The following is a 27,056-nucleotide window of genomic DNA, read 5'->3' on the forward strand; positions in this document are numbered from 1 at the left end:
TCAGAGGTTTGACCATATTTATTATGAAAATAGCGAGATGGTTGTATTGAAAATGGCACGGCCTTTTTCCCTCCCCATTCTTGTTCATTTCGAGCTTGTACTATGTCTCTGATAACCTCGTCTTCGTTGGAACGTTAAAGCCAACTCCCCCCCCCCCTTTTTTTTTCTTTTTTAAATCAATGGGCAGATAGCGTTGCTGTCGCCACATCGATATTTATCCTAAGATGAGGAAACCGTGCCGTGTATGCCATTTGAGAAGTGACAGTAAATGTATAACGCTTTGCTTTTAATCTTCGTTTTCTGTCCGGCAATCAGCTAGTGTGCCTACTACAACATATAGCGTGCAACCTGCACAACGGACTGGAACTGAACTCAACGAAGCATGCGCGTGGGAACACCTGCCCCCTACCCCAACGGTTTGTCTGGCATGTGGGCTCACATCGATCCAGATCACAGCAGCGTGGCTCTGCTGACGGAAACGTCACTCCGTATTAAGTTCTCGTTTTCCTTGTACCGTGTTAGTGGTTCGTAGAAAGGTAAACTACAACCATTTGAACAGCACTCAAGCACATCACTTAATTTTGTCTGGCAAGACACTTGTGGCACTATACTTAGCAACTGACTTTGGTTTTTTACGTGCATTAACTTATGTGTCCCTTCAAGAAAATTTCATTACTGTTTGAATCAAAATTTTTTAGCATTGCATATATTTCATGAAATTTTTATCTCTTTCCCGATCCGTCGATGTTTGAGAATGATATTTCGTGACTTTTTCATCTTCATTATTTCCAATTTCGCTGAAAAACTTCTGGCATTTCTTGCGCAGTTGATCGTCAAACTATTTTCTTCAAACTTTTGATGTTTCTAAATTTTAGAGTGTCTATTGCATTTAAGACAAAGTATGTAAAATTGAATGATATGACCTCATTGTCGAGCCGTTAATGGATACTAGGGTACCTATGTTACGCGATGACTTCTCGGCCTGTGAGAATGATCGAAAGATTTGTTTATTAGTTTTCTTATATAGCTTGCAGAATTTTCATGATCTTATCATTTAGCAAGGTTCTGACAACAGCAGCGTTGTATTACTATTTTAAAAATGAATTAAGAATTTACTCTTCGTAAGTGGACTTATCCCATATCAATTGTACAACCTACTGTACTGACTTGATCCAAGGAGCCAATTAATAACAAAAGTAAAATAAATAAATAAAGTGGCTTCCTTTTTATGTTAATTAAAGAGCTTCTATCTGGAGGTACTGTGTACCTAATTCTCAAGATGTCATTCTGTCTTTCATCGCACGGATTGTATTTGCGAGAATGCAGCTAATTTTCCTGAGGATCTGAATTCATTTCTTAAGTCTTCAAGTTTTTAGCTGTCATCAAATACTGAGATGTAAACTATCTTGCCGAATACATATATTTTTCTGATTCGAATCGCCCTCTGCTAACCAATATCTAGGTTTAGTGCTTTCCCTAAAGCTTTTTGAGCGAATAGTGAGATATTAACTTGTACAAAACCACCGGCATTTCGTAATAGAAACCGAGCTGCTGCCGCGCCTGTACGATATCTTGTAAGGGGAGAGGGGGGGGGGGGGGGGGCTAGACTTTGGGGTATGGGACATTTTTAATATTTTGGAAGACAAATGGCGACTTGTAAGCAGCCATTAAAAAGTTCCCATTCCGATCCTGTTAAAAGCCTGCATAATACCGACTTTTAAATCATTCGCTTGAAAGAAAGACGCCTGGCTACACTATATTTTACCTTTTCCTGAGAGCTGGGCGTGGTGGCGGTCCCCCTTTTCTCCAGGTATGGGCGTCCTTGGTTGCTATTACATCCTTAGTATTATTGCAGTCATAACGTCGAAAAGATCTTAAAAATAATACACATTGCGGACATTGGGCCGGTTTTCAATAGCTTATCCAGGATCTTCACAGGTGAGGGTGAGCAACTCGTGTGAGTTTCGCGGTAAATGACGAAACAGTTTACGGATTCACGACTCTGGATACACTTGCTACTAGTCAATATTCAGACTGACACTAAATTGATACATGTGTCTTTGAAAGCGGGGCACAATGCAAGTTCAGTCTGCGAAGATTATTTCTAAAGGAGTGAGTTTTGTTGTCCTCCCCTACACCTCGTCGGATATGTTTTTTGCCGGTTTTTCGTTGGAGTATCCCTCTATTCTGTTCCACGATTCCCCCCTATAGACGCAGTTACTCGGAGACATGTCGTGACTTTGAGAAACAAGTACCGCATAACCTATTAACGACATAACCGTCCCCGTCAGTACATTATTTTTTTGCTACCTGCTCCTTGTGCTGTCTACCAGTTACATGTTTACAAATGTATATTTGCGCCTTATATTGTCAAAAACTTCAAACTCCTTGTCCCATGCTTAGCTTATAACTGACTTTGGTTTTTTACGTGCATTAACTTATGTGTCCCTTCAAGAAAATTTCATTACTGTTTGAATCAAAATTTTTTAGCATTGCATATATTTCATGAAATAAAGAATTGGCCAGGTGCGAGTAGGACTCGCGCACTGAAGGTTCCACATAGAGTTAAATATGTTTATAGACAGTTAATCCATTCCAGAAATCTGAGATCTCGACGATTTTTGCGTGTTATCGACGTTGCTACAGGCAACTCGGAGATATGTCGTGACTGTGAGAAACGAGTACCGCATAACCTATTAACGACATAACCGTCCCCGTCAGTACATTAAAGGATCCCAGAGATTCCTAGACTTTCGAGAATGTTTTAATTTCAAGTTTGAAGTCGGATAACAAATGACAAAAGAAATATTTTTGTTCTGATATAATCACAAATTAAGAATTTCGGATTTTTCTCATTACTTGAATGTGAAACCTTAATGTGAAACCTTTCTTCTTGCCAAATTTTATAATTCGAGACCAACGAGAAATACCCTATATGCATTGATGAGTGAGTTTGCTAGAATCAAAGTATGTGACCTTTGACTACATTCACTAAGAAGCTTAACATTTTTACACCACCAAGGAACTATAGACCTCAGTATGTGACGTAAATTTCAACTTGATACGTTCACCTGTTTATGAGAAAAAGGGTTTTGAACAGTCGGATAGACAGCCTGATGGACAGACGGTCAACAAAGTGATCCTGTAAGGGTTCCGTTTTTACATGTTGAGACACTGAACCCTAAAAAAGACTACAGCGAGTAAAATGATGCAGCTCCTTTCCTGTGACGTCAGTGTTTTACTCTTTCAGTAAAAGTATTGAAGGTGGAAGGGGAGGAAAGGCAAGGGAAGGGATTATTGATCTCAGCTGCATTGGGACATTAAGTGGAATCAGCGGCGACGAGTGAAAATGTGTGCCAGACCGGGTTTCGAAACTGGGATCTCCTGCTTACTAGGCAGGTACGAAAACCAGTGCGCCATCCGGAACACAGTGTTATGGCAACTGCGCGGCCTATCTCGGCACGCCTTACAGCCGACCCACATTTCCACCAGAGTGCCATCTATCCACAGTCCCTGTCCATTTCCTCCATGCTCGCTACCCAGAGATTACTGCAGGAGGTCGGACGCACTTGTGCATCCGCATATTATTGATTCGCTTAGATTGGCAATGGATCCACATTCTTCAGTGCCTTACGCACTGTATTACCCTACCAATATCTTCGTATACTTTATCTATCACGTCATCATGCATACCTAAATCATCGTTGTCGGTGTTGGTTTGGTGTCGATAACAACCCTGTACATTCTAACATCGCTGCATGTTGTGAACTAGGGTTCTTGATATTTTTAATAGTATCGAGAGTCCGATAGCAAAAGCTTGATCTCTGTGTAGCGGACATGGAGGAAATGAACAGGGGCTGTGGATAGGCGGCGCACGGTGGGAATGTGGGTCAGCCTCGAGGTGTGCCGAGACAGTCTGCGCAGTTGCGACAACAGTGTCCCAGATGGCGCAGTGGTTAACGCACCTGCCTTGTAAGCAGGACATCCCAGGTTCGAATCCTTGTCCGGTATACATTTGCACTCGTCGCCGCTGATTCTGCGTAATGTCTCGATGTAGCTTATATCAGTTATCCCTTCCTTTTCTTTTCCTTTCTCCCCTCATCCCCCTCTCCACTTTCAATTTACATCTAATTTATCACAGATGCGGATTCTGCGTGGTGTCTGTTCTTTTGGGCACCACGCGTTCGTGTAATTGCAGTAACAGTGGTTGCTGCACTTTTGTAATTTGCGCTTTTCCTGCGTCTGTCTAAGTGATTCTTAGTTACAGTAACTGCGTAGCCTCGAACTAGTTTAATACTGCGTGGACATTTTCACGTGTACTACAGACCTTTCCTAAGTGCCACTCCCATGGAGGTAACTGCAGCTAGCATATAGGTAGATGCACGTAAAGCGTCATCCATTGCTCCATCTGTGAACAGATTGGGAATAAGTTTTCATATATGGCACTGTAAAAAGTACTGTATGCCACACGCCCCTGTCCTTATTTCGAGATTATAGATATGTATCTGATCAGGACAGTCAGATGACTGAGTAGCGGAACTCTTTACATTTGAATTTTTTAAAAATCTTTGATTTAACAAAGTCCAACGAAGATAACATAATCCAACTTTGTAGACTTAAATTTCTGAAGTCCGTAAAATTCTAGTATTGCTGGATGCGAGGAAAGTAGTTCACTTTATTCACTGACGGTAAGAAATCGCAACACGAAAATATAATTAATGTAGAGTAATGAAAATTTGGGAATACATTTAAGTAGATAAAATATTTAAGTGTTCAAAAATGTTCAAATGTGTGTGAAATCTTATGGGATTTAACTGCTAAGGTCATCAGTCCCTAAGCTTACACACTACTTAACCTAAATTATCATAAGGACAAACACATACACCCATGCCCGAGCGAGGACTCGAGCCTCCGCCGGGATCAGCCGCACAGTCCATGACTGCAGCGCCAAAGACCGCTCGGCTAATCCCGCGCGGCGATATTTAAGTGATTAACATCGCAAAATCACAGGTTAATGCAAGCGTGAGATAAGCCACTGCAAATGTCAAATGCTGTTACATCAATTGACCAGTGTAACTGACAGAATGTTGAATGCAAGCGTGCAAACGTGCATGCATTGTGTCGTACAGGTACCGGATGTCAGTTATTGGAATGGAATTCTACGCTTGTTCGACTTGGTCGGTCAATACAGGGACGGTTAATGCTGTTTGTGGATGACGCTGGTGTTGTCGTCCGATGATGTCTCATATGTGCTCGATTGGGTTCAACTGGCTCTGAGCACTATGGGACTTAACATCTATGGTCATCCGTCCCCTAGAACTTAGAACTACTTAAACCGAACTAACCTAAGGACATCACACAACACCCAGTCATCACGAGGCAGAGAAAATCCCTGACCCCGCCGGGAATCGAACCCGGGCGCGGGAAGCGAGAACGCTACCGCACGACCACGAGCTGCGGACTGCTCGAATGGAGACAGATCTGGTGGTCGAGCAGGCCAAGGTAACATGTCGACACTCTGTAGAGCACGTTGGGTTACAACAGCCGTATGTAGGCGAGCGTTATCCTGCTGGAAGATATCTCTGGAATGCTTGTCATGAATGGCAGCACAACAGGTCGAATCACCAAAAACAAAGGTTCAAATGACTCTGAGCACTATGGGACTTAACATCTGAGGTCATCAGTCCCCTAGAACTTAGAACTACTTAAACCTAGCAAACCTAAGGACATCACACACATCCATGCCCGAGGCAGGATTCGCACCTGCGACCGGAGCGGTCGCACGGTTTCAGACTGAAGCGCCTAGAACCGCTCGGCCACTCCAGTCGGCTGGTCGAATCACCAGATTGACATGCAAATTTGCAGTCAGGGTGCGCGGGATAACCACGAGAGTGCTCCTGCTGCCATACGAAATCGCACCCCAGACCGTAACTCCAGGTGTAGGCCCAGTGTGTCTAGTATGCGGACAGATTGGTTGCAGGCCCTCAACTGGCCTCCTTACCAACACACGGCCATCACTGGCAATGAGACAGAACCAGCTTTCATCAGAAAACACAACAGATCTCTACTTTGTCCTCCAATGAGCTTTCGCTTGACACCACTGAACTGCAAATGGCTGTCGCTTATGGTCAGTGGAATGCACTCTAGAGGGCGTCTAGGTCGGAGCTATCCTTGAAGTAAGAGTTCGTTGTGTCACTACGCAACCAACCACTACGCAGATTGTTGCAGCAGCTGCAATACGATGCGCAAGAGCCATACGCCGAACGTGATGATCTTCCCTCTCGGTAGTGTCACGTGGTCGTCTGGAGCCCGATCTTCTTGCGGCCGTACGTTCTCGAGACCACCGCTGCCAACTATCAAGTACAGTGGGTACTTTGCTGCAAAGTCTTTCTGCAATATCGCAAAAGGAACATCCAGCTTCTCCTAGCCCTGTTACACGACCCCATTCGAACTGATAATGGCTTTTTTGTCGTCTTTAAGTCATTCTGGACTAACATCAACTCATCACGTCGAATTTCAAAGCTAACTAACGCTCACGATCGTTGAATCGTGTTTTTAAAGCAAACCTGATTTGCATCCTCATAGCGGCGCTTCTTGCGCCACTCTTACGCGATTGGCGAGAAAACTGAATAGACATCTTTCAAATGTAGAAACACGCGTGCCAACTTTCGTTTATGTCGTACTATTCCTTGGTATTGTGACTTCTTTCCGTCAGTGTATATTACTTACTGTTTAGTCTTCTAATCGCTTCCGGTATTACTAGTAAATATATTGAGTTCTAAGCGTTTAATGTAGCGAGGAAAGGGTTGAAGTATTTGTATGTTCTTTTGTTCCTTATGATGATTATAAGTGACGGTCCCCAGGAAAAACACTCTCGTAAGTGTCTACTTTGTTTAAGAGACATAGCCGTTCTTCGGCGAACGTGTTCTCGACTATATGTCGTGACTTGACACTCAGCGTAACTACAAACAGAAAGGGGCACTTTTACTCTCTGTACTTCTTCGTTACTAGATGCCAGACGACTTATTGTAGGTTGTTGATCGACTGACAACTTTCAGTACCAGAAATAGAATTCTCATTAGCATTTTGCTTTTGCACCAGTGGAGAGCAAGCGTTGATGCTGGCAGCTCAGATACAACTACGAAAACGAAGTGCGGTGAATGGTACGGAAACAATGGGGTTGGGTTGTTTGGGGAAGGAGACCAGACAGCGATGTCATCGGTCTCATCGGATTAGGGAAGGACGGGGAAGGAAGTCGGCCGTGCCCTTTGAAAGGAACCATCCCGGCATTTGCCTGGAGCGATTTAGGGAAATCACAGAAAACCTAAATCAGGATGGCCGGACGCGGGATTGAACCGTCGTCCTCCCGACGGAAACAATGCCGCCACTTAAGGACAAGACACGGGGCTTATCATGAAGCGCCTTCGCCACTTTTGATGGAAACGGTGTTCTGTATCTTCTCTTATACGTAGTGTGCTATTATTCCGTTATTACCGATGTTAATGCATATGCTATTGCTATTAGGTAATAGCTAATTTTCGTGTGATGGAGGATACCCAATATTATTTCTGACACGGTGCCTTGGATCATTAACTACGTAGAATACAATACTGATTTATCTTCTCAATTTCCGTTAATTTTTCAACATATCTCCGTAAAAGAAGTAAGCGGAAAGAGCAAACGCAGTTTCAGGTAGTAACTGATTCCTGACATAGCACCAATTATTGTGGCCGAGCATAGGAGGCATGACCGAATACTAGGTAATGTCTGATAAATACGTTAAACGTATCTCGATATGCGCGCAACTGCTGCCAGTACAGGCTTCTCATTCGTCTTCTGTCTGTAATCCTGCAGCATGAGGAAGCCAGTGCAGTAACATTGAAACCAATGTATAGGCACTGAAGAAATTGGAAGGCTAAAACGCGAACTATGACATAAGTTTCTGTTGGTTGTAGACAAAAACAGGAAGTCCCCTGGGTACGTATCGTGCATGAACTGCTCTATACTGTTATTTTTCCAGTCGGAAACTACTCATTTAAAGACGCACAATTGTAAGAAATCCTACACACCAGCAGGAAAATAAATAAATAAGTAAATAGAAGAGCAAAATGTGTTGTGTTATGCGGCAAAGATATGAGATCTTTAAATGCTGTTTCTCGTGAACATTTTAAAGAACTGGGCTAAGAAGGTCTAGATGTACATTTTAGCGAAATCAGCTCTTAAGATGTCATGCTACATTCCTCTTATACAAGCGGACATTTCAAAGAATAGGTTGATGCAATATGAAACAGAACAATGCCTGTCGGCCGGGGTGACCGAGCGGTTCTAGGCGCTACAGTCTGGAACCGCGCGACTGCTGCGGTCGCAGGTTCGAATCCTGCCTCGGCCATGGATGTGTGTGATTTCCTTAGGCTAGTTAGGTTTAAGTAGTTCTAAGTTCTGGGGGACTGATGACCTCGGAAGTTAAGTCCCATACTGCTCAGAGCCATTTGAACCAAGAAAAAGTTATTAATAAATCATTTGCTACAGCCGCCGATATGTGGACTGATTCACACAACCAGGTGCATCGTTTGACGCTTTCAGCATGTGACATTAATACGGATTAGTCTGTTGTGAATAATACTTTATTCCCGGACTTTAAGAAAATGGGACTAAATATTAAAAAAAATATATAAGAGAGTATGGCGGACTGTAACATCTCGCCGGACATGTTGCATAATTTTGTTTTCTTTGTCAGAGACCAGGGTGTCAGTATACCAAAAGCATTAGAATATGAAGAAAGGTTCTTTGTGCTGCACTTAGCCACACTTTCGATTAAGGTAGCTTTTTGTTAAATGGTGCCACAAAGATCGCAGGAACAATAAGTATCGAAAAATACGTTGTATGGTACACGAAAAAAAGTGGTCTCTGCTTATCTTCCAAACAAGAGGTCAGTATACGTCGAAACAGCTAGCAGTCCATACACACTCAATATAACGAAGTTGCTGCTTTAATGACGGAAAATAATTCCGGTTAAAGTTTTATAACAATTAGTTTACAGGAACAATTGTGGATTTCCTGAAACCATTTAATGGGGGAACTGATTGCCTAGAAGGTGAAAAAGAACCTACAATCTAGTTAGTTCTTCTTTGGTTTGACAACAAATCTGCTGTGTAACGAATCAGAAAGGATAGATTTGCAATTAACTAGCGTAATTGATGTGTACTTGACAGATATGTATTTGTCAATATGAGATACAAGGGATTAAAAATCAAGCCCTTACTTTTGTACATAAGAAAGTCGTCATGACCTCTAACTATAAAATTGCTACGTTCTTTTGGTAGTCTTCTCGTGATATCTACATACTTGATACAAATGATAAGCAGGAAATTCTTAGGGGTGTGCGACAAAAGTGTGCTAGTTTTACGGCTACTATATGCAATCATTAACGTAATCGTTCTTGTACAGTTAGTGCAAATTGTCTTATTGCCAAACGGAAATATTACAATTTGTATAATATTTTATCAATGTGAAATACATTTTCTCAGGTACACCTTCATGCAGTTCTGTATTACTTCTCTCTCCGTTGCTTATTAAGACAGAGCCATCAAGTGTCAAGTCTCATTGCCTCCCAGGAGGAGAGATCGTTTCAATTACTGTAGAACAATGCGGGAATAATACCAAAATGTTAGAAGTAGTCACAATCAACCTACGATAGCCCGATACAAACAGTATTGCAAGGTGCTGAAAAATGTTATTAGGAAGGCAAAGAGTATGTGGTACGCAAATAGAATAGCGAATTCATAGGATAAAAGTAAAACCATATGGTCAGTTGTGTAGGAAGTGTCAGGTCCACGATATAAAGTCGATTCGTAGTAGAAATATTTCTGTTACTGATAAGTCAGATACATGTACAGTATTTAACAATCATTTGCTGAGCATTGCTGGTGAATTAAATAAAAATTTAGTTTCTATAGGGAATCATGCAAGCCGCGCGGTATTAGCCGATCGGTCTAGGCGCTGCAGTCATGGACTGTGCGGCTGGTCCCGGCAGAGGTTCGAGTCATCCCTCGGGCATGGTTGTGTGTGTTTGCCCTTAGGATAATTTAGGTTAAGTAGTGTGTAGGCTTTGGGACTGATGACCTTAGCAGTTAAGTCGCATAAGATTTCACACACATTTGAACATTTGAATCATGGAACTCTCTTGGAAGATGCCTTTCCGAGATTGATGTCTGAAATACTTCTCTGTGATACTGACAAGGGGGAGATTGAGTCAATAATGAAATGATGGAAGACTAAGGATTCTCATGGATGTGATTGAGTCCCTAGCAGAATATTTAAGTACTGTGCTGCACATGTTAGCCTTGTACTTATTTGCAATTTTTCGTTTAAGAATGGTCGGTTTCCCATTCGGCTAGACATTATGTGCGAATGAGTTATTCATTCATCATGGAGTCTATCGGTGCAGAGCGTTCACAGTGTTGTTTATGGTTCATGAATCCAAATCCGCTACTACAGTTTAGAGAGAATTCAAGACTAAATATCGCAAGCCACCACCTCAAATATAAACTGTTATTAATTGGCACAATCGTTTCACCGAAAGTGTCTGTGTATCACATAGGACGCCGGGCCAGTGTCGGCCTGCAGTATCTGATGGAGCAGTTGAACAAGTTCGGCAGTCTGTCCGGTAAGGTATCCACATCGAACATTTGTAAATAAAACCAGAAGATATACTGTAGCCGGCCGGTGTGGCCATGCGGTTCTAGGCACTTCAGTCTGGAACCGCGCGACCGCTACGGTTGCAGGTTCGAATCCTGCCTCGGGCATGGATGTGTGTGATGTCCTTAGGTTAGTTAGGTTTAAGTAGTTCTAAGTTTTAGGGGACTGATGACCTTAGCTCTTAAGTCCCATAGTGCTCAGAGCCATTTGAACCATTTGATATACTGTATTTATTGCTGTAAGCTATTTATTTGTTCACAATTAAAGGTTACTTTTGTGTAACTAATTTATAAAAACCCTGTAGTTTGGAAAAAATTCGAAATCCGGAAGGCTGGACGGGGATTTAGACCCCGTCCTCCCGAATACGATTCCAGCATCTTACCCCTGAGTTGCCTCGCTCGGTTTTAATCGCTCTAGGCGATTACGCAGATGCTTCCTTAAACAAGCGCTTGCTGTTTGTTTCCTTATCGTTGTCCTAATAAACTATTGTCCGCGATCAAGTGACAGCGATGTCGATATAGCAAAATGGTCAACGGAATATATCGGAACCAGAGAACAACGATGTGACAGCCAGCCCCAAAGTGGTTCTCAGATGGTTTTCCGCATCTACTCAAACAGCGTACGTTTCTGAGTTCACAATTTGCTTAGTTAACAGAAGTTACTCCTTAACCGTCTCCTTTAAGATAACGTATAACTCACCAGACGGTGTCTTAATCACCCCCATAAAAGTCCACACTGGTTGCTTAGGAGGGTTTACGGCTCGCCTGCTGAAGGGGGGACCGAGCAGCTCGTGTCCACCCCCCCCCCCCCCCCCACGTACTAGCTCCATGTCTGATGTCTGAACTCCGGACATGCGAATAACCGAGCGTCACCGTCATCGCTGACGTCTCAGTTCACCTCGTCTCGCCGCGCTCTGCAAATCAAACGCCTCTCTCTGCCTTAGTTCCTCTTTCTTTCTTGTTTCTATCTTTCTTTCTCTCTCTTTCTCTTTCTCTCTCTCTCTAACACAAAAGTAACATTTCCAAGAAGTCTTACGTGCCATAGCTAGCTTCATACAGCATGTGGAAAATATGTGATATTCAGTACAAGCACAGAAAAAGATACTCATTTCCTAACAGGAGATTTGTTCTGCTTGTAAATAACAGGAATCTACATACCCATTAAATAAATACTATCCCTCAAATCTAAGAGACGACTGTCTATATAAAACAAATATGAAGAACATTATATATTCACAGCCGCAACTATTCACACTTTTGCTGTGGTCGAGCGGTTCTAGGCGCTTCAGTCCGGAACCACGCGGCTGCTACGGTCGCAGGTTCGAATTCTGCCTCGGGCATGGATGTGTGTGATGTCCTTAGGTTAGTTAGGTTTAAGTAGTTCTAAGTCTAGGGGACTGATGACCTCAGATGTTAAGTACCATAGTGCTTAGAGCCATTTGAACCATTTATTCAAACTTTTCACTTGAAGTAAATTTATAGTTATTATTGATCAGCAGTAGATAACTAGCGCAGTTTGTTTAACTGGTTCTCCCGATTTGTTAATAACATACCAGCTTCACTAAAGCATCTTGCACTAGGTGCCTTTGTTGCTGGGATATTTAACGTCTTGAACTGCAGCCATGCGTGGTAGATCCTGTTCATGTCTGTTCCACCACTTTAACGCGTAATCTTCAACTCCAACGGGTACTAAAATGTAAAGATCTACATCATCTGCAGCGGCGGATTTGCCATTGCCCCAGTTTTTTTTATTTTATTTATTTTACACGTCTAGTTCCGTAGGACCAAATTGAGGAGCAAATCTCCAAGGTCATGGAAGGTGTCAGTACATGAAATTACAACGTAAAAGCAATAACATATAGAATAAAATGTTTATGAACCCAAAAAAAGTCAAGCCATAAGTTTAAGTAAACGCAATCAACAATATAACATAGGAATCAGCTTAATTTTTCAAGGAACTTCTCGGCAGAATAGAAGAGTGACCCATGAGGGAGCTCTTTAGTTTCGATTTGAAAGCGCATAGATTACTGCTAAGATTTTTGAATTCTCGTAATAGGTTGTTGAAAATGGATGCAGCAGTATACTGCACACCTTTCTGCACAAGAGTTAAGGAAGTGCGATCCAAATGCAGATTGGATTTCTGTCTAGTATTATCTGAGTGAAAGCTGCTAATTCTTGGGAATAAGCTGATATTGCCAACAAGAAACGACAGCAAAGAATATATATATGAGAGGCCAATGTCAGAATACCCAGACTAGTGAAGAGGGGTCGACAACAGGTTAGCTAAATTACACCACTTATTGCCTGAACTGCCCGTTTCTGAACCAAAAATATCCTTTGAGAATGGGAAACTGACAGTGTTAGGCGGAAACAGTACTTGAAGATATAAAGCATTCAGTGCTATATTAAACATTTCTGTCAGTTATTTACCCTTTTCACAATTAATGGTTACTTTTGTACAACTAATTTATAAACACCATGTACTTTAATGTGAGTGGTTCCCTTGAAAGGGCACGGACTGTTTTCTTTCCTAATCAGAGATTGTGGTCTGTCATTAATCACTTCGTCGTTAACAGGACGTTAACGCTAATTTTCCTCTCTAAGTGATTAGAAAAACAACGAAAACCTAGACCGGGAGAGCCGGCGTTAGCTTTTAAACTGGTTGCTTCTTAATAACATTCATTTCTTCACTGAACCACCTCCCGCGTCCGCCAGCTTAGCTGGGTGGTAAAGAGCTTGTCTCCCATGCGCTGGACCTGGGTTCGATTCCCAGCCGGGTTGGAGATTTTCTCCGCTCGTGGACTGGGTGTTGTGTTGTCATCATCACTTCATCCTCATCATCGGCCGCAAGTTGCCCAATGTGGGGCCGATTGAAATAAGACTTGCACTTGGTGGTCGAACCCGAATGGAACATCCCGGCCAACAATGCTCATACGATCATTTCATTTCATTACCACCTCCCTCGGTAATTTCTGCTTGAGCACAGCACAGCGCAAACTCCCAAGGCGAGTACTACACAGACCAGTGAAGCGGTTCGCGGAGACTAAAATCTCATACAATTTATTCTGGCGGTCATTGCGATTTAATAACGCTAAATAACAGAATAACCACGCAGGGTGTGTGTATGTTTTTTTCTCCTAAGCGTAAAAATTTCGAACCCAAACGGTACCATCTTGCTGCTATTTTGACAGACATTGACATTTTGAGAAACATGGTTGTAATACAATTATAAACCTTATAATGGATCATCTTAGCTGTAGGAACCTTCAATTATAAAAGAACCAACCACCACGAAACGTGTTCCTGCAGCTTGCTGCCAAAGCAGGGATGTTTCTTTTAAATTTGTTGCTGCCTTTCGATAACGAATTCATTACAGACAGCGCTCAAGTTCTGAGTGCACAAGGATGGGAAAGAAAATTTATCGTAATTTATTCGAAGAAACCGTTCTGGCTTTCACTATAAATGGTTCAGGGAAACTACGGAATCAATAAACCTGAATGGCAGGACGGTCAGTTCCCTGATGCGACTCCACTATGCTAATCACTGCGCCGCCTCGCTCCTACAGAACCTGCCAGTCGACTGCGAAGTGATCACAGACGGAAACCACAATCAGTGGGTAAAGCATCAGCCGCTGTGTTTCACTGTCGGTACCAATACACTCGCTGCATCCAGAAAAAAAATCAGTGTATTATTATTAAACCAACTTCCGGCCAAGTGCTGACGTCATGGTTTGTTAAATTTGTAAGTGACTTGCCTGCACTTGAACTGAATTTTAGAGAAAGAAAGCACAGAATGAAACCAATAAGGGCAGAGAAAAAGGGAAGAAAGGACACGCCACATATTCGCTTGAAAATTACAGAAACATGCTTATTTTTTAGTGAAATAACTCATATATTATCAGTTACAGACAAAGAACTCCAAAAAATCTAGTCACGCATTTTCAAAGGCATATCTGAACTGGAAGGGACTTGGCTGAGGGTACTTTTTTTTTACCGCCCCATGCACTACATTTTCTTCCCATTTCAATCATGGACAGCAGTACGTGAGCTGACTGACTGCTTCATCTGTCTATGTTCGACCTGTAATTAATCGTATCTTTACGATTACTACGGAAATGGTCCGTCCGTCAGCGCGTGCGTGCGTTTGTGCGTGCTCGTGTGTGTGTGTGTGTGTGTGTGTGTGTGTGTGTGTGTGTGTGTGTGTGTGTGTGGCAAGAGGAGAGCCGCAGGGTCCCCTATAGACTGTTCAAAATTATCTTAGGATTGGCAGCTGCAAAGAAAGTAATGATGTGGAACCAAGGTCGCCAACGTGAATGAGGAAAAACAAGATTTCGATGTTACTCTGGTGGCCAGGACATTAGCATACAAGGTCGGTCGAGAAAAGTATTTGCACATTACGTACCAACACCAATAAACAAAATGTCTCTGTAAAGTAGATAGCAGAAAAAATTATTGCAGTTTAAATACACACACAAACATTATGTAAATGTTCTCAACGAGAATATCTAGAAAGAAGACGAAAGATGGAAAATCACCAGAGCTGGGTACTATGGGGAAACGTCATATGGATATGGATATTTTCAATTTAGATTCATTTGCTAAGTGAGGATGAGATTTGCTGCCAGTCTTATGATTATTATTGAAGAAAGAAATATTTGACGATGATGACTTTATTGATCGGTCTAAAATGAAAATGGCCTTTATTTCAGTTTTTGATAACTTCGGCGTCCACTATGGCAACTTGTTGTTGTTGATGTTTTTGTTGATGATGATGGTGGAACGAGAAGCTACTGTCATGGAGGAGCCGATTTTTGAGGCAGATCCATTGGGTGAATATTAGGGATTTGATGTGGCTTTGGACAGATGACACAACAAAGGGGACAACGGCATTATCTTCAGAGAGTCGCCACGATTGTTACTCCAGGAAAGTCTTTCATCGGACTGTCTACTGCTTTTGAAGCTGAATAAGATATGACATTATCATGAGGAAATGAATCATCACACATTCACAAAGCGGTTCTCTAGAATCGCCAATGCCACGCGACGATAAACCACGTGAAAGAGGGAGGAAGATATTGATTGGCTTCAGCGACGAAACGTTAAACGAATTGAGAAGTAAAAAGAAGAAAAGAGTGGAGCTTACAGAACTTATATGGTCTTCTTAAATCACAGTTTCCCCAATACAAAATTGACGAGCTGAAAAAAAAAATATGGAAAAGCAGTCATGGCTGCTTCGGTGTCACGGCTGGCATCTCAACCCAGCAGAGTTGATCTAGGCCTGAAGGCTGCCGTCCCAAGAAAGAAAATACATTTATCCTGTCCCCAGTTGAAGAACGTAACGAGAAAGCTGTTAGGAAAATATGTCTAAAGAGAAGAAGAAAGCTGACTGTAATACACAATGCAACACAGAAAAAAAAGCCGTGGGAGAGAGGACGTGTCTTCGAAAAGCCACTTAGGAAGTTATTATATCGCTATATAACGACAGTAGTACTTCAGAAAAAACTGTGATACTGATAGGAATAGTGTCAACGTAGTTCTCCCGCTATTGGCACAGAAATTATGCTCATGTGAACACAGCAGTATGTTTACTATGGTACGTGGTAACAAAGCAAAATTATGTGTGTGTGTGTGTGTGTGTGTGTGTGTGTGTGTGTGTGTGTGTGTGTGTGTGTGTGTGTGTGAAATCTTATGGGACTTAACTGCTAAGGTCATCAGTCCCTAAGCTTACACACTACTTAACCTAAATTATCCTAAGGACAAACACACACACCCATGCCCGATGGAGGACTCGAACCTCCGCCGGGACCAGCCGCACAGTAGCAAAATTATAACTTGCTGCTTAACTACTACAATACTGATGTAATGTTCTGTATAGAAATTCTTCCTTCAGTGAAGAGGGATATTTAAGATAAGTTTTCCCGTCTTGTTAATACACACATATCTTAGTTTTAAATTTATTACTTTAGAAAAAGATAATTAAAGTATCTAATGTCATTGAACAGGTACACTGCCAGTCAACCGTTTCTCTTTTCTTTTTGCATAGCCTCTGCACAATTTAGAAGCATGTTTTGGATCATTGTCCTGCTGCAGAACAAGCCCGCAGCCAATAAGTCTCTTTCCAGATGGAACTGCAGTGTTGATCACTATCCATTGATATCCTTCCTTCCTTTAATGTTCCATTAATCCTTACTAGATCGCCTACTTTATCGCCTTCAAAACATCCCCACAGCATGACTACCTCTCCGCCATGCATCGCCGTTGGCGTCACTGACTCTTCATAAGTTCTCCACGAAGTCGACGAACAAACATTCGACGACGGCTTCCAAATACTTCAAAGCTAGATTCTTCCGCGAATAACACCTTGGATCTTCACTGCAAGCTCCATTTTTTTATGTTACTGTACCCATTGCAATCTTGTCACCTTATTTCTTTTGCGTAAGAAAGGTTTTTTGGTCGCTATGCAGCCCTTTAAACTTTATTCACGACCAGGCAATTCACCTGTGGTGTCATTCTGCTCCACGACAATGCAAAGCCTCATACGGCCAACACAGTCTCGGCACTCCTGCAGAAATTCAAATGGGAGGTTATCGCCACGCTCTATACAGTCCGGACCTCTCTCTCTGTGATTGTGCCATTTTCGGCCCCGTTAAAAAGGCTCTGAGGGGCAAACGATTCACCTCAGACGACGACGTCCAGCTGTATGTGCGGAACTGGTTAACATCGCAGCCCCGAGAGTTTTACGAGACAGCCATTCACCGCCTTGTGTCACAGTGGGACAAATGTCTCAACAGCCAGGGTCAATACTTCTAACATACAGATACTGGTTTCTGTAATTTTGCCTCCAGCTCGTTTCTTTTTGAACGCCCCTTTTGTTTCTACCCTTTCACACCGAATAGTCCTGGAGTTTCAGGGAGTAGAATGAAACCTAACACGAAAGATTATGTTTCATGTGGCACGTAGCAACACTACTTCGCACCATCGCATAAACGCGCTATTGTGTCTGACCTGAAGTAATTCTTGGATATTTCCTGACATGTCTTTGTGAGATAATAAACACACTGTCCTTATTTGTATGGATACCACCACAACAGTTTTTCACTTGCAGATGTACAAGGGTTTCACAGATAAAGTACGGTTTCTCAGTATCCTGTCAATCAAGCAAAACCCATTGATACCTATGACTAAACTTAATTGAACGGTCCATTTCATCTTACAACATACTGTTACAACAGGAAGTTGCAACAAAATGTTGCGAAGAATGATAACAAGAGACTCAAAAAAGGAAAGATGATTAAAACTGGTTCAGACACCACTATGCTTTGCTAGGTATGGTCCCATTGGACTCGGTATGCCCCTACTTTCCTGTAATCTTTGAACTGACTTACCCAGTCCATTACAGGGAGACCTACCGTTTAACGTAGGCTGTGAATCACAGAGCAACTTGTTAGTTTTCGCTTTAACAAACCATTATCAGAGGTGAAACAAACGGTAGGTCGCAGAAGAAACAATAGGACCAAATGACATTGAATTCTGGATCTTTGGATGGGTAGCTCGACACTTACTCATTACGCAACGAAGCCTCTCTAATTGGTCTTACAATGCCATTGGGAGAACAGATGCAACCAACTGCAGACTGTGGTGCACGTGGAAACAGGCGATGCCTAATAAGTGTAGAGTAGTAAGTACCTTCTGCCATAAACTTCATACTGGGTTGCGGAGTGTGAATGGAGATGGAGATATTTAATGGCATCTTCGATTAGGTCTACTCGCCCAGGAAAGTAATCCGTATCTGTTTTTACTCGGAAGAACCGCATCGTATGGTAAATAGACGATTTGGAGACAAAAATATTTTAGAAAACTTCAAACAATTATATTACTTTTAATCGGTCGAGAATCGCAGTTATCAATAAGAATGAGTGAAGGAAGGAAGATTAAGGTTCACTGTTCCGTCGACAATGAGGTCATTAGAGACGGAGCACAGGATTGATTTGGAAAGGATGGGGAAGGAAACTGGCCGTACCCTTTCAAAGGAAACATCCCGGCATTTGCTGCAAGAGATTTAGAAAGATTAGGGACAACTTAAATCTGGATGTCCGGATTGAGATTTGAACCACCATCGTCCTGACTGCTGGTGCAGTGTCTTACCATTTCGCCACCTCACTCGAGCTGCCTGCTTACGCTATTCTGCAGCGTACACTTGATGAGGAATTCAACTCTATGCTGAACACAAGGGAACTGACAAGTAAAGACAAATAAACGATCAGTAATAATAATAATAATGTCGTGTGACGAGGGCCTCCCGTCGGGTAGACCGTTCGCCTGGTGCAAGTCTTTCGATTTGACGCCACTTCGGCGACTTGCGCGTCGATGGGGATGAAATGATGATGATTAGGACAACACAACACCCAGTACCTGCGTGGAGAAAATCTCCGACCCAGCCAGGAATCGAACCCGGGACCTTTGGATTGACAGTCTGTCGCGCTTACCACTCTTTTTTTTATCTCATTTTGTTCGGTTTTGTTCGTTGCATCTGCTCGGAGCGGATGTCGTAAGACATCCGTTTAAGTTCGTTGTTGATCGAGTAACTCAGTTTTTTTTTATTACAGAGGGCAGCTAACCCTCTGACCGAACACGCTGAGCTACCGTGGCGGCTATTACTCAGCTACCGGGGGCGGACTATGTGGTGTCACCGCCAGACACCACACTTCCTAGGTGGTAGCCTTTAAATCGGCCGCGGTCCGTTAGTATACGTCGGACCCGCGTGTCGCCACTGTCAGGATTGCAGACCGAGCGCCACCACACGGCAGGTCTAGAGAGACGTACTGGCACTCGCCCCAGTTGTACAGCCGACGTTCATAGCAATGGTTCACTGACAAATACGCTCTCATTTGCCGAGACGATAGTTAGCATAGCCTTCAGCTACATTTGCTACGACCTAGCAAGGCGCCGTATTCAATTGATATTTATTATGTGAAACATGTATCATCAAGAGAGACGTTCTACAATTGTGGATTAAAGTTAAGTATTACATCATCTACGTACTTTATTTGCAATTCTCAAGATATTGTCCTGTTCCAGACCTCACGCCAGTCAGCGTGTAATTAAACGCGTGCATTTCGGCCTCCTCTAGAAACACAGTGTTGGCTCTTCTGCCAACACTACAGACTAAACGATCAGTAACAAATCAGGCCAGCTATTTGTGACTAGCGCAGTCAGATGCCGTTTCAACCTGATTTTAGAGTGAGTATACATGATTATTTCTGTCAGTTATCGCTTCGTCAATATCTGATAATAGTAGTGTGTATAAACGAAGCTGTATTGTGGTTTGGGTTTCGCGTTAACCTGAAGGTGTCCCTCCAATTGGTCGGATTAGTCAGTTCATGGGTCGGAAAAAGGCAACATCACCATTGGGTGGGACCGTGGTGTTTAAACTAAGCTTAGTGTTGCGGATAGATAAACCTTTTTCAAGAGCGGGTGTAAAGAATGACAGCTGCGGTACCGAACTGAATGAGGACCTTTCCATTCTTTGGCGTCACCTGGACTACAATGGCTGTTTTGAAGATATTATCTATTCGTCACTTAGCTCCTTTCGTTAAAAGCGTGGAGTGAACATATCACTGCAACGCAGCGATATTACAGGGTGTTACATAAAGGTACGGCCAAACTTTCAGGAAACATTCCTCACACACAAAGAAGGAAAATTTTATGTGGACATGTGTCCGGAAACGCTTACTTTCCATGTTAGAGCTCATTTTATTACTTCTCTTCAGTCCGCAGCTCGTGGTAGTGCGGTAGCGTTCTTGCTTCCCACGCTCGGGTTCCCGGGTTCGATTCCCGGCGGGGTCAGGGATTTTCTCTGCCTCGTGATGACTGGGTGTCGTGTGATGTCCTTAGGTTGGTTAGGTTTAAGCAATTCTAAGTTCTAGGGGACTGATGACCATAGATATTAAGTCCCACAAAGCTCAGAGCCATTTGAACCATTTTTTTGAACTTCTCTTCAAACCACATTAATCATGGAATGCAAACACACAGCAACAGAACGTACCAGCGTGACTTAAAACACTTTGTTACAGGAAATGTTCAAAATGTCCTCCGTTAGCGAGGATACATGCATATACCCTCCGTCGCATGGAATCCCTGATGCGCTGATGCAGCCCTGGAGAATGGCATATTGTATCACAGCCGTCCACAATACGAGCACGAAGAGTCTCTACATTTGGTACCGGGGTTGCGTAGACAAGAGCTTTCAAATGCCCCCATAAATGAAAGTCAAGAGGGTTGAGGTCAAGAGAGCGTGGATGGCATGGAATTGGTCCGCCTCTACCAATCCATCGGTCACCGAATCTGTTGTTGAGAAGCGTACGAACACTTCGACTGAAATGTGCAGGAGCTCCATCGTGCATGAACCACATGTTGTGTCGTACTTGTAAAGGCAAATGTTCTAACAGCACAGGTAGAGTATGCCGGCCGCGGTGGTCTAGCGGTTCTAGGCGCTCAGTCCGGAACCGTGCGATTGCTACGGTCGCAGGTTCGAATCCTGCCTCGGGCATGGATGTGTGTGATGTCCTTAGGTTAGTTAGGTTTAATTAGTTCTAAGTTCTAGGCGACTGATGACCTCAGAAGTTAAGTCGCATAGTGCTCAGAGCCATTTGAACAGGTAGAGTATCCCGGTCTGAAATCATGATAACGTGCTCCATTGAGCGTAGGTGGAAGAACATGGGGCCCAATCAGGACATCACCAACAATGCCTGCCCAAACGTTGACAGAAAATCTGTGTTGATGACGTGATTGCACAGTTGCGTGCGGATTCTCGTCAGCCCACACATGTTGATTGTGAAAATTTACAATTTGATCACGCTGGAATGAAGCCTCATCCGTAAAGAGAACATTTGCACTGAAATGAGGATTGACACATTGTTGGATGAACCATTCGCATACCCGTGGAGGCCAATCAGCTGCTGATAGTGCCTGCACACGCTGTACATGGTACGGAAACAACTGGTTCTCCCGTAGCACTCTCCATACAGTGACGTGGTCAACGTTACCTTGTACAGCAGCAACTTCTCTGGCGCTGACATTACGGTTATCGTCAACTGCACGAAGAACTGCCTCGTCCATTACAGGTGTCCTCGTTGTCCTAGGTCTTCCCCAGTCGCGAGTCATAGGCTGGAATGTTCCGTGCTCCCTAAGACGCCGATGAATTGCTTCGAACGTCTTCCTGTCGGGACACCTTCGTTCTGGAAATCTGTCTCGATAGAAACGTACCGCACCACGGCTATTGCCCCATGCTAATCCATACATCAAATGGGCATCTGCCAACTCCGCATTTGTAAACATTGCACTGACTGCAAAACCACGTTCGTGATGAACACTAACCTGTTGGTGCTACGTACTGATGTGCTTGATGCTAGTACTGTAGAGCAATTAGTCGCATGTCAACACAAGCACCGAAGTCAACATTACCTTCCTTCAATTGGGCCAACTGGCGGTGAATCGAGGAAGTACAGTACATACTGACGAAACTAAAATGAGCTCTAACATGGAAATTAAGCGTTTCGGAACACATGTCCACATAACATCTTTTCTTTATTTGTGTGTGAGGAATGTTTCCTGAAAGTTTGGCCGTACCTTATTGTAATACCCTGTATATCATCTGTTATTTGCTGAAATAAATGCCTGTGCGTAATAAGAGAGATTCAAGATCCTAATTCTGTTCTACGTACTGCCAAACCGGTTATCTGCCAAAAATTTTACATTCTTAGGAGACACCCTTCGCCAAACTTTTTAATGAAAATTTGGCGACATGCAGTATGTAGCAGAAACACTCTTCTAAATGTGTTCTCTATGTCACATGTTATGCACCCAAGGGAGTGAAATTGCTGATATACGAATGATAAGTCAACGCTATAGACATTTTCCTGTCAAAGTAGATCACGGAGAGAAATGAGTGACTTCAAGCGGGACGAGATTTTAGACAGCTGTTTTCCAGAAGTCAAAGCAACGAATACGAGATCTAGCTTGAGGTGCGTATATACTTGCGAGCAAAGTGTTCACGAGCTACTATAAGCCGTTCGGCAAAACAAATGAAGCGTTGAATCTCGCCTGCTATGTGTCACATTGCACACGAGCGCCATAGTTGGCGAGAACTTTGCCCGCGAGCGCATACACACTTGCGAGCGCATTCGCACTTTGCAAGTGCACAACAACGCTGTGGCTGAGCGCCCTGAAAACCGACGGCAAGTAGCTCCTGCTGAGCGGCTCACAAGCCACTCGCAGGCAACTTGCACACTATGAGAATTGAAATTATATCTGAAGCGAATTACGTCCAAGTTATGGAAATAAAGCACACCAAATAAGGTCATGAATCTTGCGAACTTCTTCCATGCTTTCATAAACATCTGGGTTCATCTTAACATTGAACAATTCTAATGGCGGGCCAAGTCTGGTTAAACAGGCTGAGGTCGTCACACTAATCTAATGAATTTTAGTTTTGTCACAGGCAACCGAAATAACTTTTAATAAGGATACAAGGAGTTTTCTCAGAAGGAAGCATCTTACATACGGTTGCAACGTAATGGAAGAGGGAGAAGACCAATGGACCTGCATGTGTCTGAGGCAAGAACAAATCAAACCGTAGGCACAAAGATGATTGGCTAAAATTCCTAAATGTTCAAGAAATTTCGAGTTTTATTTAGAACTCGATAAATTGGTTTTCACGGAGGGAAGAGGACAGGCAGGGAATAACAAACAGTGTTATAAGCAGTTAACCTCTTAGTATGTGAACTTCATTTGGATAGGTGCACCAATTTTTAAGCTAGCAGCTTTACTGTAGCGATAGATCATAGCCGGCCGCTGTGGCCGAGCGATTCTAGGCGCTTCAGTCTGGAACCGCGCGACCTCTACGGTCGCAGGTTCGAATCCTGCCTCGGGCATGGATGTGCCTGATGTCCTTAGGTTAGTTAGGTTTAAGTAGTTCTAAGTTCTAGGGGACTGATGACCTCAGATGTTAAGTCCCATAGTGCTCAGAACCATTTGAACCATTTTGACAGATCATAAACAGTTGCCACTTTCGAATTCTTAGACTTAGAACTACTTAAACCTAACTAACCCTAGGACATCACACTCATCCATGCCCGAGGCTGGATTCGAACCTGCGACCGTAGCAGCAGTGCGGTTCCGGGCTGAAGCGCCTAGAACTGCTCGGCCACAGGGGCCAGCTTTTGTCATGCATACTGAAAAGAAGTTCTTAGAAGGAGAGATGTAAATGAAATGAGACTGCACACATTACGGAATTATGTTGTATTATTTCAGTGATTAGAAACTAAAATTAAATGAGCACAGTGCTGTCCATTGTCAATAGGATGCTGAATCTCTTTGGTCCTGAACACATGCACTGATTCCAGTGAGAAGGATCTCATGCAGCCGTTGTATGGGTAAATAGGCCTACAACTGTAGTAGCAAACTCTCGATATCACTGATATTGTTCCTGAACTCGACTAGACGGTCTAGCTGGCCCCACACACGTTCCATTGGAGGCAGATTGATGCATCTTGCAGGCTAAGGGAGTTACTCAACATTATGCAGGAAGTTCATAGAGAAAATTGTAGATTCTACTGAAAGATGATACCAGGGTATTTTCTCATGAGTGGTAACACAGGAGAACACAATATCAGAGAGTTACCGCTGTGATGTCAGAGTCCCCTGAATCACTACCAGAGGTTCAAAACATGGTTGAAATGGGTCTAAGCACCATGGGACTTAACATCTGAGGTCATCAGTCCCCTAGACCTAGAACTACTTAAACCTAACTAACCTAAGGACATCACATACATCTATGCCCGAGGCTGGATTCGAACCTGCGACCGTAGCCGCAGCGCGGTTCCGGACGGAAGCGCTTAGAACCGCTCGGCCACAGCGTCCGGCACTACCAGAGGTAACACGAAGTCATATTCAATGGCTCCCCTCACCATGATAGTGGTGTAGGTCTCCAAAACATTGGCAGAACGTGTCCCCTCATTTCGAAGACGACATAACGGACATCTGAGGTAGGATGGAGCCGAGATTCATCGCTGAAAATGATGCGACGCCACTCATCAGCAGGTTTTGCTTACAGTGTGCGGCACCACTTCAAAGGCAGCCGTCTTTCGTTTCGTATTCATGGCAGCCTATGCATGGGCCTGCCCCGCGGGATTAGCCGAGCGGTCTTAGGCGCTGCAGGTATGGACTGTGCGGCTGGTCCCGGCGGAGGTTCGAGTCCTGCCTCGGGCATGGGTGTGTGTGTTTGTCCTTAGGATAATTTAGGTTAAGTAGTGTTGTAAGCTTAGGGACTGATGACCTTAGCAGTTAAGTCCCATAAGATTTGACACACATCTGAACATTTTTTGCATGGGCCTGCGATTCGGCAGATCACCTTTTCCTAGTTTCTGACTAAAGATGTGAGTGACACGAGATGCTGGAGTAAAGAATGTGACAGCATCACACGTACATCTCACACTGAACTTTTTCATTTGCGAGGACGAAATGTGCGAAATTTCTCCATCATGATCTTTAACCTTCTAGTCATTTAAAGCGCAACACCATAAAGGGGTTATCCAGAAAACGTCTAATCGGCGTTGGAGTGTATTGCATACTTGTATAAGCAAATGAGTAGCATTTCAGTGCAACCGCACAACGTAGGTAGAAGTAACGCAATCTACGATTTGTATGTAAGATGACGCAGCGTGTTTCTCATTCAGAAAACGTAAAAAATCGCAACACCATAAAGAGTTGTGCGACGTAAACGAAAGTTGGTAGGCGTCTGTAAGACGGTGTCTATTCAAATTTCGCGCCAGTCGCATAAGAGTGGCACTAGTAGCGCCACGATGAAAATGCAGATCAGGTTTGCTTTAAATATCCTGTGTAACGGTCGTAAGAGTTAATTTCCTTTGAGATTGGACGGGGTGAGTTGACGTTAGTCAAGAATGCCTTTAAGGCGACAAAGACGCCATTATCAACACCTCATTGAGTTCGAACGAGCCCGTGTAATATGGTTACGAGAAACTGGATGTTCCTTTTGCGATATTGCAGAAACACTTTGCAGAAATGTCTGATAGCAGGAGCACTCTCGTGACTGACCTACGCACTGTGACTCAAAATTTGTACGTCATTCTTTTCATTCGGCACTGCCATTCCTGAACAGCATTCCAGGGGGTTTTGTCCGACAAGATAACGCTCGCCCACAAAAAATGGTTCATATGGCTCTGAGCACCATGGGACTTAACGTCTGAGGTCATCAGTCCCCTAGAACTTAGAACTACTTAAACCTAACTAACCTAAGGACATCACACACATCCATGCCCGAGGCAGGATTCGAACCTGCGACCGTAGCGGTCGCGCGGTTCCAGACTGTAGCGCCTTGAACCGCCCACATATCGCTGTTGTAACCCAACACGCTTTACGGAGTGTTGACATGTTGCCTTGGCCTCCTCGATCACCAGATCTTTCTCCAGTCGAGTGCGTATGGGAAATCATCGGACGACAATTCCAACGTCATCAACAAATAGCATTAACAGTCCGTGAAATGACCGACCAAGCGCAACAGACATTGAACTCCATCCCACAAACTGACTGACATCCAGCACCTGTAAAACACAATGCATGTACATTTGCATGTTTACATTCGTCAATCTGGCGCTTACACCGGTTAGTAATGTACCAGCATTTCACATTTGCAAAGGCTTATCTCGCGCTTACATTAACATGTGATCTTGCAACGTTAATCACTTAAATTTGTTACCTAGAAAAACATATTCCCGAAATTTCATTATTCTACATTAATTAGACTCTTGCTCATAAATTAAGGATAATGCTGATACATGGTGAAACAACGCTCTGGTGGGTGGTTTGCGGGTTTAAGTCACCTCGGGGTATGACCATGCGGTGCATTTGATCTGCGGTCGTCGCACGGTGGCGCTGGCAGCAGTCCACATATGCAGAGGTGTGTTGGTGCATGTCAGAGTACGGTGCAGCGAGTAAGTGTGCAGACGTTTTCAGACGTGCTAATGGTGACTGTGTATTGAAAATGACTCCAAGAACACATATTGATGACGTTATGAGGGATAGAATACTAGAGCGACTGGAGGCTGGTCAAACACAGCACGTTGTAGCACAGGCCCTCCGTGTGCCACAAAGTATGATCTCAAAATTATGGCAACGATTCCAGTAGACAGGAAACGTGTCCAGGCGCTACAGTACGGGACGTCCACCGTGTACAACACCACAAGATGACCGATATCTCACCATCAGTGCCACGGACTACTGCAGGTTGCCTTGCTCGGGACCTTACCACAGCCACTGGAACAGTTGTCTCCAGACATACAGT

The 27,056-nt window shown here is 43.5% G+C and overlaps 1 protein-coding gene across 1 annotated transcript in view; it reads left to right on the forward strand.

Moving 5' to 3' along the window:
- The first annotated feature begins 446 nt into the window (after positions 1-446).
- Positions 447-27,056, forward strand: part of LOC126471543 (ADP-ribosylation factor-like protein 6) — a 74,036-nt gene continuing 47,426 nt past the window's right edge. Inside the window, exon 1 of the mRNA XM_050099769.1 lies at positions 447-536. The gene's annotated coding sequence lies outside the window, so the exon portion shown is untranslated. The remainder of the gene's footprint in view (positions 537-27,056) is intronic.

Source organism: Schistocerca serialis, chromosome 3 (assembly GCF_023864345.2).
Source record: "Schistocerca serialis cubense isolate TAMUIC-IGC-003099 chromosome 3, iqSchSeri2.2, whole genome shotgun sequence".
NCBI lineage: Eukaryota > Metazoa > Arthropoda > Insecta > Orthoptera > Acrididae > Schistocerca > Schistocerca serialis.